The sequence below is a fragment of the Herpailurus yagouaroundi genome, unplaced genomic scaffold, assembly GCF_014898765.1.
Source record: "Herpailurus yagouaroundi ecotype Mexico unplaced genomic scaffold, PumYag 211, whole genome shotgun sequence".
Taxonomy (NCBI): domain Eukaryota; kingdom Metazoa; phylum Chordata; class Mammalia; order Carnivora; family Felidae; genus Herpailurus; species Herpailurus yagouaroundi.
Window position 1 is genome coordinate 4,704,629 of NW_024412442.1, and position 14,068 is coordinate 4,718,696.

Below are 14,068 nucleotides of genomic sequence, written 5' to 3' on the forward strand. Positions count from 1 at the left end.
CCATTTTGTATAAATATAAATAAGGTTGAGAATCATCTCATGTATTTTGAGAACTTTCTTCTTTCCTGCTGTTTATATCCTTTGCTAATTTTTTTCTTCTTTTGAGGCGTTGGCCACGTTTTTAATTGTTTTCCTCAACCCATTTATTGACTAACATCTGAAGAAACACAAAGGCAAGGCCACTGTGTTTCATAGAATTTATTTCATATAATAAATTACGTAAAGAAAAAATTCACATGTATAAGACCAAAATACAATGTTTTAGTAATCAACCAGGCTAGTCTTCCCAATATTTCTTAATTTTTCGGAACTTTTCTGGCTATGTTTGAGTTTGGGGATGTTCTTCAAAGCAACAAACATAGTGTGTTCTGTGAAAGGATATTCGTGGGAAGGTAGTAGGGTTTAGAGACTATTTATTTAATATAATATAATTCTGTTTAAATTATTTTAAAAATTCAAACAAGAAAAGCTTTTATTAAAAGGAGATGATAAATCACTAGGGGTGCAGACATGACATCAAATTATATAAATCCTCCCTGCCCCCCCCCCAAAAAAAACCCACACATGTAATCACATCCTCACTCCTGTGGAATTCTCCTCAGGAGATCATTTTTGTATTCGGTTATTCAGTTGTCGTTTGGGAAATGTGACATATTATCTGAATCCCTACAATAAGAGAAAATTGTGAGCATGTTTTCTTTTTTTTTCCTTTTTGCCATGTTTTCTGATCTAGTTCCCACTAATTAAGCAGCAAAGCTAGCCCCTTACCCTTTGAAGCTCGGCTCATTACCTGGCTTCTGTGTGTCAACAAAAGGCAACATCTAAAGCCCTCGGTATTGGGCCATCACTTGGGGGACTGCTAATTGAATGTAATTACTTTATTTTGCGCCAGGGTTCATACTTGTAACATTGCCTTGTAATAATTTAAATTGTCGGCGTACTGCACGGGGGACTGTTTGACGCCAGAGTGGAGACGGCCAGGCAGCCTCTTGGGTCCTGGAAGCCAAGTCGAAAGTAAGGAGACATTGTCATTTGCTTACCTACTCATTAGCTGCCCTCTCTGTCTGTCTGTTGTTTGGAGTGGACAGGATGTGTAGTGACTAAATCTTGCCCCTAAAAATAACTGCGAAAACATGCATTTGGGATGTACAGTAATTGGTTGCTTAGTCGATCACAGATATTTTTAGACTTTGAGAAAAGGCAAGATATTTTTAAACTGTGACCTTGCAATACCACAATACTTTTCTCCCTCCCTCCCTCCCTCCCTCCCTCCCTCCCTCTCTCTCTCTGTCTCTAAAGAAAGAAGAAGACAGAAGAATTGTAACACAGCAAAGATCAAAAGGATAAAATGTAGGGTTATCCTTCATTATCTCATTTGAGGAATTTGAAGAACGGGGTGTCCTTGAAGAATAAAACCATGTATTTTTGCCATTTCACTGGCCTGATATTTTGATGATCACCTTACTTCCCACAGGAAGCAGCACCTGAACTGCATATTTTTACTGCACGCTGGAAGGAAGTTGATTGTAGACGGAGAAAATTACAAGCTAGAATTAACAAGCTCAGGAAGAGCTCTCTGCCCCACACACTAGGTGCGATCCCAGCCGAACTTTTGCCTCCGTTCTCCTGATTAATCACATGGTGAATCCGCTCCCACTCGCTCTGATAATAGGGCTTACTTTTGGCTTTTTGTGCAGCAGGGAAATAAGAGCATCTTCCCCGAGTGTCAGGATCCTGTGCTTTTGTTCATGGTGCCAGCACGTCTACACCACTGGCAGCTAAAGCTAATGTGAACCTTTTATTCTCAAATTACATTCATGTTTAGAAAGGAAAACAATGTTACAGCTTTGAAAGAAAGGTGAAGTGTATGGTAACAGGGAAAAAAAATCACTGAAAGAAACAAAATGAGTTTGAACTGGATAAAAGTAAGTATAAATGTTTGATTTACCTGAATCCCCTGTAATAATTTCTTCAAGACGACTGGAAGAATAAAATGACCACCAAAGTACTAGATGCGTTCTTTCCTGGTATGTGTGTATTTAGTGTGTGTGTTTTTCTTTAAATTTTTTTTCACGTTTATTTATTTTTGAGAGACACAGAAACAGAGCGCAAGCAGGGTTGGGGCAGAGAAAGAGAGGGAGACACAGAATCCAAAGCAGGCTCCAGGCTCCAAGCTGTCAGCACAGAGCCCGACGCGGGGCTCAAGCCCACAAAACATGAGATCATGACCTGAGCCGAAGTCAGATGCCTGACTGAGCCACCCAGGTGCCGCTAGTGTGTGTGTTTTTAAAGATATAATTCTCATGCCATAAAATTCACCTTTTAAAGTGGACAATTGAGTGGTTTCCAGTACATACATAGGTTGTATAGTCATGATCCCTAATTCCACATTTTCATCACCCCAACATGAAACTCCACACCCATTAATAGTCACCCCCCATCTACCCCTTCCCCCACCATCTCAGGGACCCCCTGTTCTACTTTCTGTCTCTATGAGTTTGCCTGATCTGAACATTTCATAGAAGTGGAATCACACAGTATGTGGCCTTCTGTGATTAGCTTCTTTCACTCTGCTTGTCTTCAAGGTTCATCCATGTTGTAGCCTCAGTGAGCACTTGATTCTTTCTGTGACTGGACAGTATTTCAGCGTATGGACTGACTGCATTTTGTGTATTCATTCATCACCTGGTGGACATGTGGGTTGAGGATACTTTTTGGCTCTTCTGAATAAGGCTGCTATGAGCATTCATAGACAAATTTTTATGTGAACATACATTTTTGATTCTCTTTGGCATATACCTAGGAGCAGAATTGTTGGTGCATATGGACACTGTTTTAGTTTTTGAGGAACTTCTAGACAGTTTTCCAAACTGGCTGCACCATTTTACATCCCCACCTGTAGTCTATAATCCAATTTTTACACATTCTCATCGACACTTGTAACTGCCTATCATTTTGATTAGAGTCATCCTCGTGGATATGAATTGGTATCTCATGGTTTTGCTACGCATTTCCCCTGATGGCTAATGACATTAGCATCTTTTGTTGGGTTTGTTGGCTATTTGTATATTTTCTTTGAAAAAAAAAGTCTATCCATGTCCTTTGTTCAGTTTTTAATTGGGTCATTTGTCCTTTATTGTTAAGCTATAAAAGTTTTTTTTTTTATTTTTCATATTCTGGACACCTACCATTATCAGATATATAATTCACAAATATTTTCTCCCAATCTGTGGGTTGTCTTTTCACATTCTCAAGAGTGTTTATTTTTTCTTTAGGTGCTGGTGTTTTGGTGTCTCATCTAAAAAAACATTGCCTATTCCTAGATTTCAAGGATTTACTCTTATGTTTTCTTCTAAGGGTTTTATAGCTTTAGTCTTGACATGTAGGTCTTTATTTCCATTTTGAGTTAATTTTTGAATATGCCGTGAGATAAGACCCAACTTACTTCTTTTGCATGGAAATATCCCATGATCCAACCAGAATTTGCTGAAAAGACCATTCTTTCTTACTGGATGGCCATGGCATCCTGGTCAAAAATTAATCGACCGTGTATGGCTTTATTTCTCTCAGTTCTATGCCATCAATCTATGTGTCTGCCTTTTGCCAATACCACACAGTCTTTGTTCCTGTAGCTTTGCAGGAAGTTTTGAAATTGAGAGGTGTAAATCCTCTCTTTCAAGATTGGCTCAAGTATGTGTGTTCGTCTTTAATTATTATTATAATCAAAATGACAACAGAAATTTTTGGCCTGAGAAAACCTGGAAACACAACTGGCTTTTAAAAACATTTTTGAAAAAGATCTTATCGTAAAATAAATAGTTTGAAATAACCAGAACATCTCACTTTATAAACCACTCTAGTAATAAAAGAATTTTTTTTTTAGTAAATTCCTCATTCATCCACAGGCCAATAAACATTTGTCAAATTAATGTTTTAGAATACTAGATTATTGTAGGAGTAGAGACTGCCATAGAATATTCGACTTACGTGCTTCATGGAGAATTTGGGTCCGAATACTTACTGCTGTCCACTGCTGATGATCTTGAACAAGGCACCTTATCTTTCCAGTCTTGCCTGTCTTCTGTGTAATTTGATTGTAAGTCCATGTTCCTGGCAGTTGGGAGGGAGGAGAAGGGAGGTGGTTAAGCACATGCCTTCCACGTGGACTCAATCTTGAGTATTGCACACATCATTGCCCCTCACAGTTACCCAGAGCGTGGTTACAAGACCGTCACTAGCTGAAAGGGAGCTGGAAACGGTCTTACTTCTGGGCATCCTTGCTCTCAGCTACAATTTGGAGGCATTATCTGCTACAAGTGAGATAGCACTGCCATTCTGCTATCAAAGTCCTCAGTGAAGTCCCACTAACCCTTCACTTGTATTTGCACGGCCACTTTGTGTCTCTCTCCAATCAGAAGGGTTTTCGCATGTTTTTAATGACACACTTGCTGCGACTGCCACACTTTCTCAGACCACGCAAACAATATCCTCAGACATTCCCAATGCATTGACTGTCCTTTAGATTCGAGTTTGATCAAAAAACCGTAAGTACTTGATAATAAATCAAATACTACAGAAAAGTTTATAATAAAAAACCACAGCCACTCCCTCTGCCCAGAGCTTGCAATCTGTTTCTGTGTTTGATGCTCATGACTGTTACTTTCATATCTATATATGTTTGGACTTCCGTTTCCTGTTTTACCTACTTTAGACAATACCTATTAATTCTCTGACATGGATGATAAAGATTATACACACCTGCTATATCCCACTCACCGTTTGCTCACTCATATCAACGTTTAATATTTGCTTTATTGCTATTTTTTCACTTTACTCTTTTTTTAATGTTTATTTTTGAGAGAGAGAGAGAGAGAGAGAGAGAGAGAGAGAGAGAAAGCACGAGCCAGGGAGGGGCAGAGAGGGAGACACAGAATCCAAAGCAGGCTCCAGGCTCCGAGCTGTCAGCACAGAGCCCGATGCGGGGCTTGAACCCACAAACCACGAGATCATGACCTGAGCCAAAGTTGGACACTCAACTGACTGAGCCACACAGGCACCCCAATTTTTTTTTTTTATTTTTGAGAGAGAAAGAGAGGGAGCGGCAGAGAGAGAGGGAGACAGAATCTGAAGCAGGCTCCAGGCTCTGAGCTGTCAGCTGTCAGAGGGGCTCGAACCCACAAACCATGAGATCATGACCTGAGCCAAAGTCAGACACTTAACTGGCTGAGCCACCCAGGTGCCCCATTGTTATTCTTTCATTGGTTACCTTTATAACCTTTGATATCCTTATACCTGTGGTTCTTATTCCATTGATTTTCAGAGTATTTGATTTCTGCTTTGTACAACAAAATTATGAGCACCCCCACTGTTTTATCCCCCTTTATTTCCCATTTTTCTATCAACTACCTTTTTATTTATACACTATCAAAATTGTGAGCAATTTCATTCTGCCTGGCTACTACATGTCTTTCCTATAAGTTGGCTCTAAAAGTTTGAGATTGATTATAGGACTTACATTATTACTATGTAGACAGCAAGGTAAGTTGGGTCAAGTCGTATGCTAGAATTAATTTTCGTGTTTACACATTCATCGTCACAACTATTGGGCAAATCAAAGGAGATTATTCCTAGCATTAGTACCAAATGAACTTTTCTCTCATGTCTCATCAATTACTTAAAATTGTCCATCGTTTGAGTTTGTTGCTCAGTTGAAACAAAAATTTCTTGTTCTTGAAATTTCTAATGCCCTCTAATTTATGTCAGTATTTCTGTATCATGGACTATTTTTTTTTCTAATTCTCTATACTATCATCTTTTTTTCTATTTTTCTATCGGCTCTTTCACATACACTGATTTCCTTACAGTCCTTCCCCCAAAACCTCCCTCCCTGTGCTCTAGTCAGCTGGTTGTCCTTGCCCCGTTGCTAGTTGTTAACTGGATCTTATGATCACTGCTTTCCTGGGTTGAAATCTTTGCCTCTTGGATCAAATTAATTCTACATTTTGCTCTCATTTTGCTGAAACATTTTCACACAACTTTCCAAGAAAATGTGCATGAAATGTAAAAAAAAAAAAATCTGAGTCCCTCCTCATATGAAAAAAAAAAATCTTTATTCTGTGCTCAGACTTGAATGGCTAGTTTGAGTGAAGAATCTGGGTTGAAATTATTTTACCTCAGAAGTCAGGATGTTTTGCCCCATTGTCTTCTAACGTGCCGTATTAATGGAAGCACACCAGTTTGATTTTCATTTCTTTGCACAGCACTTGATGTTTGCTGTTGGAACTCTTTTGTGATTTTGCTTTTATGCTAGGTGTTCTGAATTTCATTCTTTCAGCTAAGCATTCTCTGGGATCCCAAAGCACTCTCAGAGTCACTTCAGGAAGTGCCTGTGTGCACTGGCATGCCTCGCTTATACGTATCAAATCATCAATTTTGGAAGAGCCAGAATAGGAAAATCACAATCGGTATAATCATAATTACCCTAACTGTAGTTTTATTTCTTGATGATGAACTCTTTCTTCCAAATGGGTTAAACATTTACATTTTAAAATAACAATAAAATGGGCTGGCATACAATATAGGGATAGGTAGGTAGGTAGGTAGATAGATACATATATACATACATACATAGATCTAGAAGTGAAAGACTTTCTAAGCAATGAGTAAAGGGAGATACCACAGAGAAAAACTTCGTTCATTTGATTTCATAAATGTGGGAAGCTTCCATGCTGAAAAACATAATTAAAATATTATAGGGCAAATGAAAAACTGGAAAAATTATTTGCAAAATAGCCATAAAGTTTTGATATTATAACTATGATAGTGAACTCATAAATCAAAAAGGTGAAAATGCCCTGAAAGGAAAAAAAAAAAAAAAGGAAAGATATGAGTAGGTCATTCACAAAGGAAGCAATAGAAATGGGAACTAAATTATGAAATAATATTCATTAAAAAAATAAATAGCCAAAATTTTAATTTTTATGTATCAAATTGAAAAACTAAAAACATTTTAAATAAAGATGTTTATTTAGAGATAACAGACTGTGAAAAATAGGCACTCTTGTACCAGCTTGTGCCATTAATAAGACAAAAGCATGTGGCATTCAGTTGAGCAATATATGTCAAAGGTCATAAAAATGTGCGTTGCTCTTTTACCCAGCAATTCCATTTCAAGGAATTTAACCTGGTGGAAAAAAAAATCAAGTACGTGAAGATGAAGTTATATAACAGTGGGTTGTTTATAAGACCATTAAAAACAACCTAAGTGTCCAAAAATAGTGGTTGGATTTATGTTGCAGTCATGTAAAATAATAAAAAATTGGGCTGTATCTACATATTTATTGACACTGAAAGACATCTAAAATATCACCTAGCAAAAAATGCATGCTTCAAAACAGTATGTACAGTATAATTCCATTTTTTAATTGCCCCATAGCATATTATTATTATGTATATTATTATGGAGTACAGAAAAAAATGCACAATAACATTAAGAGTGGCGTTATCTGGACATGATTTTGGTTTTCTTCCTTATAATTTTCTGTATTGTCTACAATTTCTAAGATGAGCAAGTATTTTATAACAACAAAAAAAAGTTAGCTAACATTCTTCTATTGAAAGATTTTTTTTTTTTTTGATGCCTCTTGACAAACAGAGGTCATCAGAATATAGATTTCCAATGGCTACGGTGTGGGATGATCTCCCATTTCTCATACCAGCTTTAACTTTTCTTACCTCACTTTTTATGTAGCCCTTCGTAGTAGACTCAACCACAGTAAATATATTTTCCCCACATGTGATTTTCTTTCTGTGGTCTCATGTTTTCCAATTATTTAAAGACAAGTACTCATTCTTTATTTGGACACAATGTTGTTATCCCCGTCATTCGGGATGATGTTTTCACAGGATAGTGTATTAGGTTTTTCCTTATGAATTTGACTATTAAAACATAAATAGTTCACACTAAATTTAGATCTAACAAATAACCCATTTAATCAGACCCCATGATGTGATTAAAACTGCTGTTCCGGTAGACAGGGTGTAGGCTGAGTACTTATCCAGATAACCTGATTACTGTAAACAGTCAACTTAGCCTGAATTATCTAGATAATTGCCTCGCCTCTCCATTCTACATAGCCTAAGGTTCTAGGTTTATTTTTGCATCCTATGGGCCACTTTTTGCAGTGATCAGCAATCAGAGAAAATCAGATTATCACTCTGTTTAACCTTCCTGTGCCTTGGGTAATTAAGTCAACAAATTAGCTGAAGGCTCTGATGCGGAAGGGGATTGGTAGACTGTGGTCAAGACACGTATTTATGAATTTTCCCTTAAGCTGCTTTTCTTGAGGAAGCTTTGATAAGAAACATATGATCTCAATTATCATTAACTCTCTGTGGTTTCCGTGTTTGGGAGCTTGACCTAGACTTTAGAAGGCTTAGGACCCCTTCCAGTGTGTGCCTGAGCAGTGCACTGCCAGTCCATTCGCATTTCCCACCGTGTCGTGTCACGTCCAGAAAGGGCCCTTAAATCGCTCTTCACACACTGATTGAACACTTAGGGGCTACCCTGCTTCTGCAGGCTGCTTTCCCTTGTTTTCCTGCCCTTTGGTAATATGCTTTTCTAATCAACCAAACGTCTTTCTTTAAGGCTGGTTTTCAGTGTAAGATTATTTACATGGAATCCGGTAAGGTCAAAGGGAAAATATGTAGACACAAAAACAATTCCTATCATACCCAGGCAAAGAAGAATTTAGCAAACAAAAATACTATTGCTATTGTTCGAAAATCTAACCCTGTAAAAAGGGATTTGTTTTTGTTTTTGCTTTTAGAATTTTGGATTTAGTTTTCCTATGTGAAAGAAGCTTCGAGGATATCAGAATGTTCAGCTGCTGATGAGTCATAAAACCATCTTTGAAAACATATATTGAAATGCTCTCCAAATGTTAACTTTGGATTCAGGACCAGGAATCGGGCTCGTAGTAAGGACTTACAGGGGCTCGCTGGGATATGCAGGCTGATGGGCCCACTGCACAATTTAAAGGGGGCATTTCTGTCTCCCTAATGCCATATAAATATGTACACCATTCAAATTTTAATCAAATAACATGTTCTTTCCAATAGAACCCTACATCTATATAACAGCTTGAAGGAAAGAGGAGATTAGCTCCCAGAGTAATTATCTTAAACATCTTATTTGTGACCAGAGGTGAATTCTTTACTTCTAAATGTATACATTATAATGCTCCAGAAGAAAAGGGTTTTAAATATTATCATATATGACATATGACCATTATGAAATCTTGAAAAATGCATGAAAAGGTAAAAATAGTTGGTCATGTCAAGTAGAGATATATTTTACATCTTTTCCAGTGGTTTCTGTGACTATGCATTTTCCATTATTGAGAGCACACTGCACCATATAATTTTGATTCATTCTTTTCCCCCACTTAGTATTCTAGCACACCGTGTCTCATTTAGAATTTAGTATGTTTCAAGGATCAGCAAGCCCAACTTCAACTGGCTGACACAAATCCAGGAAATGATCAGCGGTCGAACTGCAAAGTCCTGAGCAGAAACCAGAGGTGCGGTGGGGACACTGGTTCCATGTGCCTGTATTTGTCCCAGACTTGCCTCCTCTGTCAGCTTTATCCTCATGCTAAACTCCCCTCGAAAAAGCACCAAATCGATCAGCATCAATTTACACCCTCTGACCGCAGTAGCCGACTACAGAGGCTCTTTTCCTAAGGTCTAGGAAAAGCTTTTTGTTCCAACATTTCCAGCCAAAGCGCTCAAGTGCACTCTGATTGGACCTGCTTTTCAATGTCCTTGAAGGTGCACGTCCTTGAAGCTGTTAGCAGGATAAGGGAACACGTTGCTGTGACAGACTTAATTCAGGGCCCAGGTGCAGACCCACCCAGGCCGCGTGGGCGAGAGGACACTTTCGTAAACTTTTTACTACCACATTAAAAGCATGTTCCCAAATGTCCTTGTAATGTCCATATGCCATCTCATTTTACTCTAATGCCAACATATTATTTAACATTCTTCCCTTGCTAGACATTCAGTCTGTTTCCTGTTTTTCCCTAGCACACGTTATGCTGGGAAAATACTCCTTTTTACAAACTCTTGGCTGCCTTTGGTTTTAACAAAGGTAGCTGTTAGGCCAAGGAGCAGAGTATTTTTCTTGGTTATGTTGCTTTTCAGAAGAACCAGGTGTCTCAGATGCGAGGCTCCGCAGCGTATCACACCCTTGCCAGCATTGTCATTTACAAGCGTTTGCTAATTTGTCTAGTGCAATGTTGCACATCATGGTTGTTTTTAATTCAATTTCTTTAATTTATGAATGGGGTTGATCTTGTTCTCTAATAATAACTGATAACAGTAATAGATCATTACTATTCCTATGCTAATCACTGGTCTGGGCATTTTATACACATCAGATCACTTAAGCCTTATAAAACATATATAACTAATTAACTTATCAAAAGCACATGACTAGGAAGTGGATGGCCAGCCAGGATTCCACCCCATGTCCTCCTGAATCAATTCTTAGCTTTCAACAGTCATGCAAAGCTACTTCCTGTTATGCATAGTGACTATTTGTGTTTCCTACTTGAATTGGTTGAAACATTTACTAAGATGCACTATGAAGAAGTCTAATTTCTGCAACCAACATTGAAAATGGAAAAAAAGTCATCAATGTTGAATATGACTATAGAATTGCACTTTTCTAAATAAAAACCAGAAACTCCAGGGGAGAGCCACAGTCACCAGCAGATTCGGATCACTGAGCCCTTCAGTGGGTGGGCACTAAAGTAGAGCTCCTTCTGTAACTTCGCATTATTCATGCTTGAAGGTGGGTAAGAAGAAAATAGTTTGTAGCTCTACTCTCATGCCTATATCCTGGCCTCTCAAATCCATGTGGCTTTGGTAACGCTCCATTTTTTTTGTTAATGTTTCCTCCAGATTAGTCTGCTCCAGGCTCGTTTGTCACAGCTGAAAGCAAAGTCTACGAGTGTTAGTTACTTAACCATCTCCCTGTAGTTGGTGTGAACAGTGCTTACAAAGGAAGGTAAGGTAAAAGTTATGAAAGTCGTAGGTTCAGATGTGCCACAATAAAGGGGAAATCAGAAAGCCAGTGGCCGTGAGCTTGTATTAGCTCAAGACAGCAATACACTTGCAGAATGCCTCCACGATGCTGCTGAGGGATATTCAGCACGGCGCCAAGACAGACGTTATTCCTCTATTGGGAGCACAGGAAGCCTCAGGAAAAAGCTTCTGTAAACTTTCTGGGGTGTCAAGTTGCCCACAGGGTGATCAATCTTTACATCCAAATTCATTCCACTAGAAGTCTGTTGAGCCACCTAAATGACACACAGATGTCACGACGCAGCCTCTGTAGGCATTCGAGATGAAAACCAAGTGACAATGCACCGTTTATCTTCACAGAGCCTTCCTCTTCCTCCCACCAACACACGCATGCACACCACACACACACGGACACCACAGCACACCATACAGACCACACACACACCACACGTGACCATATACCCCACTAACACACACACACACACACACACACACACACACACACACACAGTAAAACTAAAAATGTTCCTGGTCACTGTGCCCACACCACTGAGAAGTCAACTCAGTTGAGGAGATTTGCACATTCTTTCTGCCATTATGATGTCTCCTCTGTGTCCCTCTGATGCGGACGGATATTAAGCTATTAACTTGGGCAAATCCTAAAGCTTCTGTCTCAGCCATGTTGCCAGATGCTATTCATGTCCCTTTTCTAAAAACTTGGTTTAGCTTCTTCTCCTCGGAACGCCAAGTTCTCATTGCTACCTCTAAACCTCTCATGAGCCTATAGCATTTAATTGAACCTTTATTTCACGGTCTTTTCAATCTGAAACTTATTGTACAGAATTTGGAAGCAAAAACTGACACACACATGTATCAAAAGACAAAACCTTTGAAATTTCACAAACATAATTCATGTGTGGCTAACTATACTCTGGAAGAAATATACTTTGTGACAAATAGAAGTATGCTTTTCTTAAAAAATCAACAAATCTCTCAAGAATTTCTGTAGCAACGGTCACAAAGCGGTGAGGTAACGGTATGCTAACTCATAAGACAGATTTTTAATGAACTGAGTATTCATTCTATTTTGAGAGTTTGATGTATGTTAGGAAGTCACACACTCAGCTTAGTGCACTTCTGTCACTTCAAAAAGCCACCAGTAGAGGGAGTAAATAATTTAAAAATCAAAATAATTTTTATCTACTTTATTTTGAACTTGTATAAGGATTAACCTATCTATTTCTGTAAACTATCTGGATTTAAAAGGTCACTAATGTAACTTGTGCAAGATCTACAGCTATATAGGAAGCATAGAACAATATAAAATAACTATAAATGTAATTTGCAAATCTCTTCCCAATCTAAAACATAATCACAGTGTTAGAAAAGAACAGCGCCTGGCACCCAACAAACACTAATTATTATTATTTTTTAATTCTTCTAATGTTTATTTTTGAGAGAGAGAGAAAGACAGAGACAGAGAGACAGAGAGTGAGCAGGGGAGGGGCAGAGAGAGAGGGAAATACAGAATCCAAAGCAGGTTCTGAGCCATCAGCATGGAGCCTGATGTGGGGATTGAACCCACGAACTCTGACATCATGAGCTGAAGTCAAATGCTCAACCGACTGAGCCACCCAGCTCCCCCAAACACTAATTATTCTATTCTTGCCCATTTTTTTTTCTAACTCAAGGACTTGGGGAAAACCACCCAACTTCCCTAAGCTTCATATTTCATGCCTTAGAAATGCAAGTAGTAAATCACAGAGACAGGATATCGCAGAACATGTTTGAGGGAACTAGATATGATGATATATGTCAGGAAATTAGCACCAATAAATATGAGGGGTTTTTACTTCATTAGATTTCCCCATCTAGGTGTGATCCTCCTCAAAAAGAATGTAGATCCCACCCTGAAAACACCTGTCATTTCTGGTTCCATTTCTTAGTAGCCACAACCCTGTTTCATGGTGTTGTTGATATACACCAAACTTGCCTAGAGCATTTACTAACTGAAGGGATATAGTGTGTTGAAGAGAGAAAATCAAAGAAAAGTCTTTAAATAAATATGACTTTTCCTGAGGTCTAATATAAAGACACCTGTGAAGTTAGATATTCGTCAGTGAAGACAGTCTCAGGAGTATCCCCTATTCTTTTATTTATTTTTAGAGAGAGAGAGAGAGAGAGAGAGCAGGGAGGGGCAGAGAGAGAGAGAGGGAGACACAGAATCTGAAGCAGGCTCCAGGCTCCGAGCTGTCAGCACAGAGCCCGACATGGGGCTCAAACTCACAAACCGCGAGATCATGACCAGAGCCCAAATCAGACGTTTAACAGACTGAGCCACCCAGGCGCCCCTCAAGTTCTTATGTTCTTGATTCACCGTGAATAATTTCAGGCGATGGCAGGATTAACCATCTATTTCCTGCCACTCTGTGGTTGTAACCTTGGATCACATACTACTCAGTGAAATTAGATAAAATATGATCTCTTATTTCTTTATGAAGTTTCCTTTAAAAACGTAACATTCACATTTCAGAAATATTTTTTAACTGTCACAAATAAATAAAATGGCTATAATTTATAAATAGTTATTTATAACAGATAAAAGATAAAACCATTGTTTATAATAGGCAAAAGTCTATTACTTGTAAAAGTTCTAACAGATAAACAAAAATTAAAAGGCATCATTCCTTTTATGTTCAATTAATTTTTTAAGTTGCTGCGATCAGTCCCATGAATAAATATTAAAGATGACCAACATACTTTATCATCTGTTGACTTGCTTTTGGTTCATGTGTTCTGGTGTTGAAGGGTTAAAATATTAAGGCAGGAAAGACAGCCACATTTCTTTTAAGTCCCCAAATCAATAAGCATAGCCATAGGAAACACTCAATAAACAATTAATTTGATTTGCATAGTATTTCCCCTAGACCCTGTTCAGAGAAGGGATTCCTACATCCAGTGAACGTGCATTCCTCAAGTC

At 38.4% G+C, this 14,068-nt stretch overlaps 1 long non-coding RNA gene across 2 annotated transcripts in view; it reads left to right on the forward strand.

The window, feature by feature from the left end:
* Window positions 1-14,068, forward strand: part of LOC121016553 (uncharacterized) — a 63,583-nt gene that overhangs the window by 28,613 nt on the left and 20,902 nt on the right. The window contains exon 3 of one of the 2 annotated variants that reach the window (XR_005784349.1): window positions 8,829-8,978. The exons of the other annotated variant lie outside the window; for it this stretch is intronic. This is a non-coding gene — a long non-coding RNA (uncharacterized LOC121016553). The remainder of the gene's footprint in view (window positions 1-8,828; window positions 8,979-14,068) is intronic. 2 annotated transcript variants of the gene reach the window in all.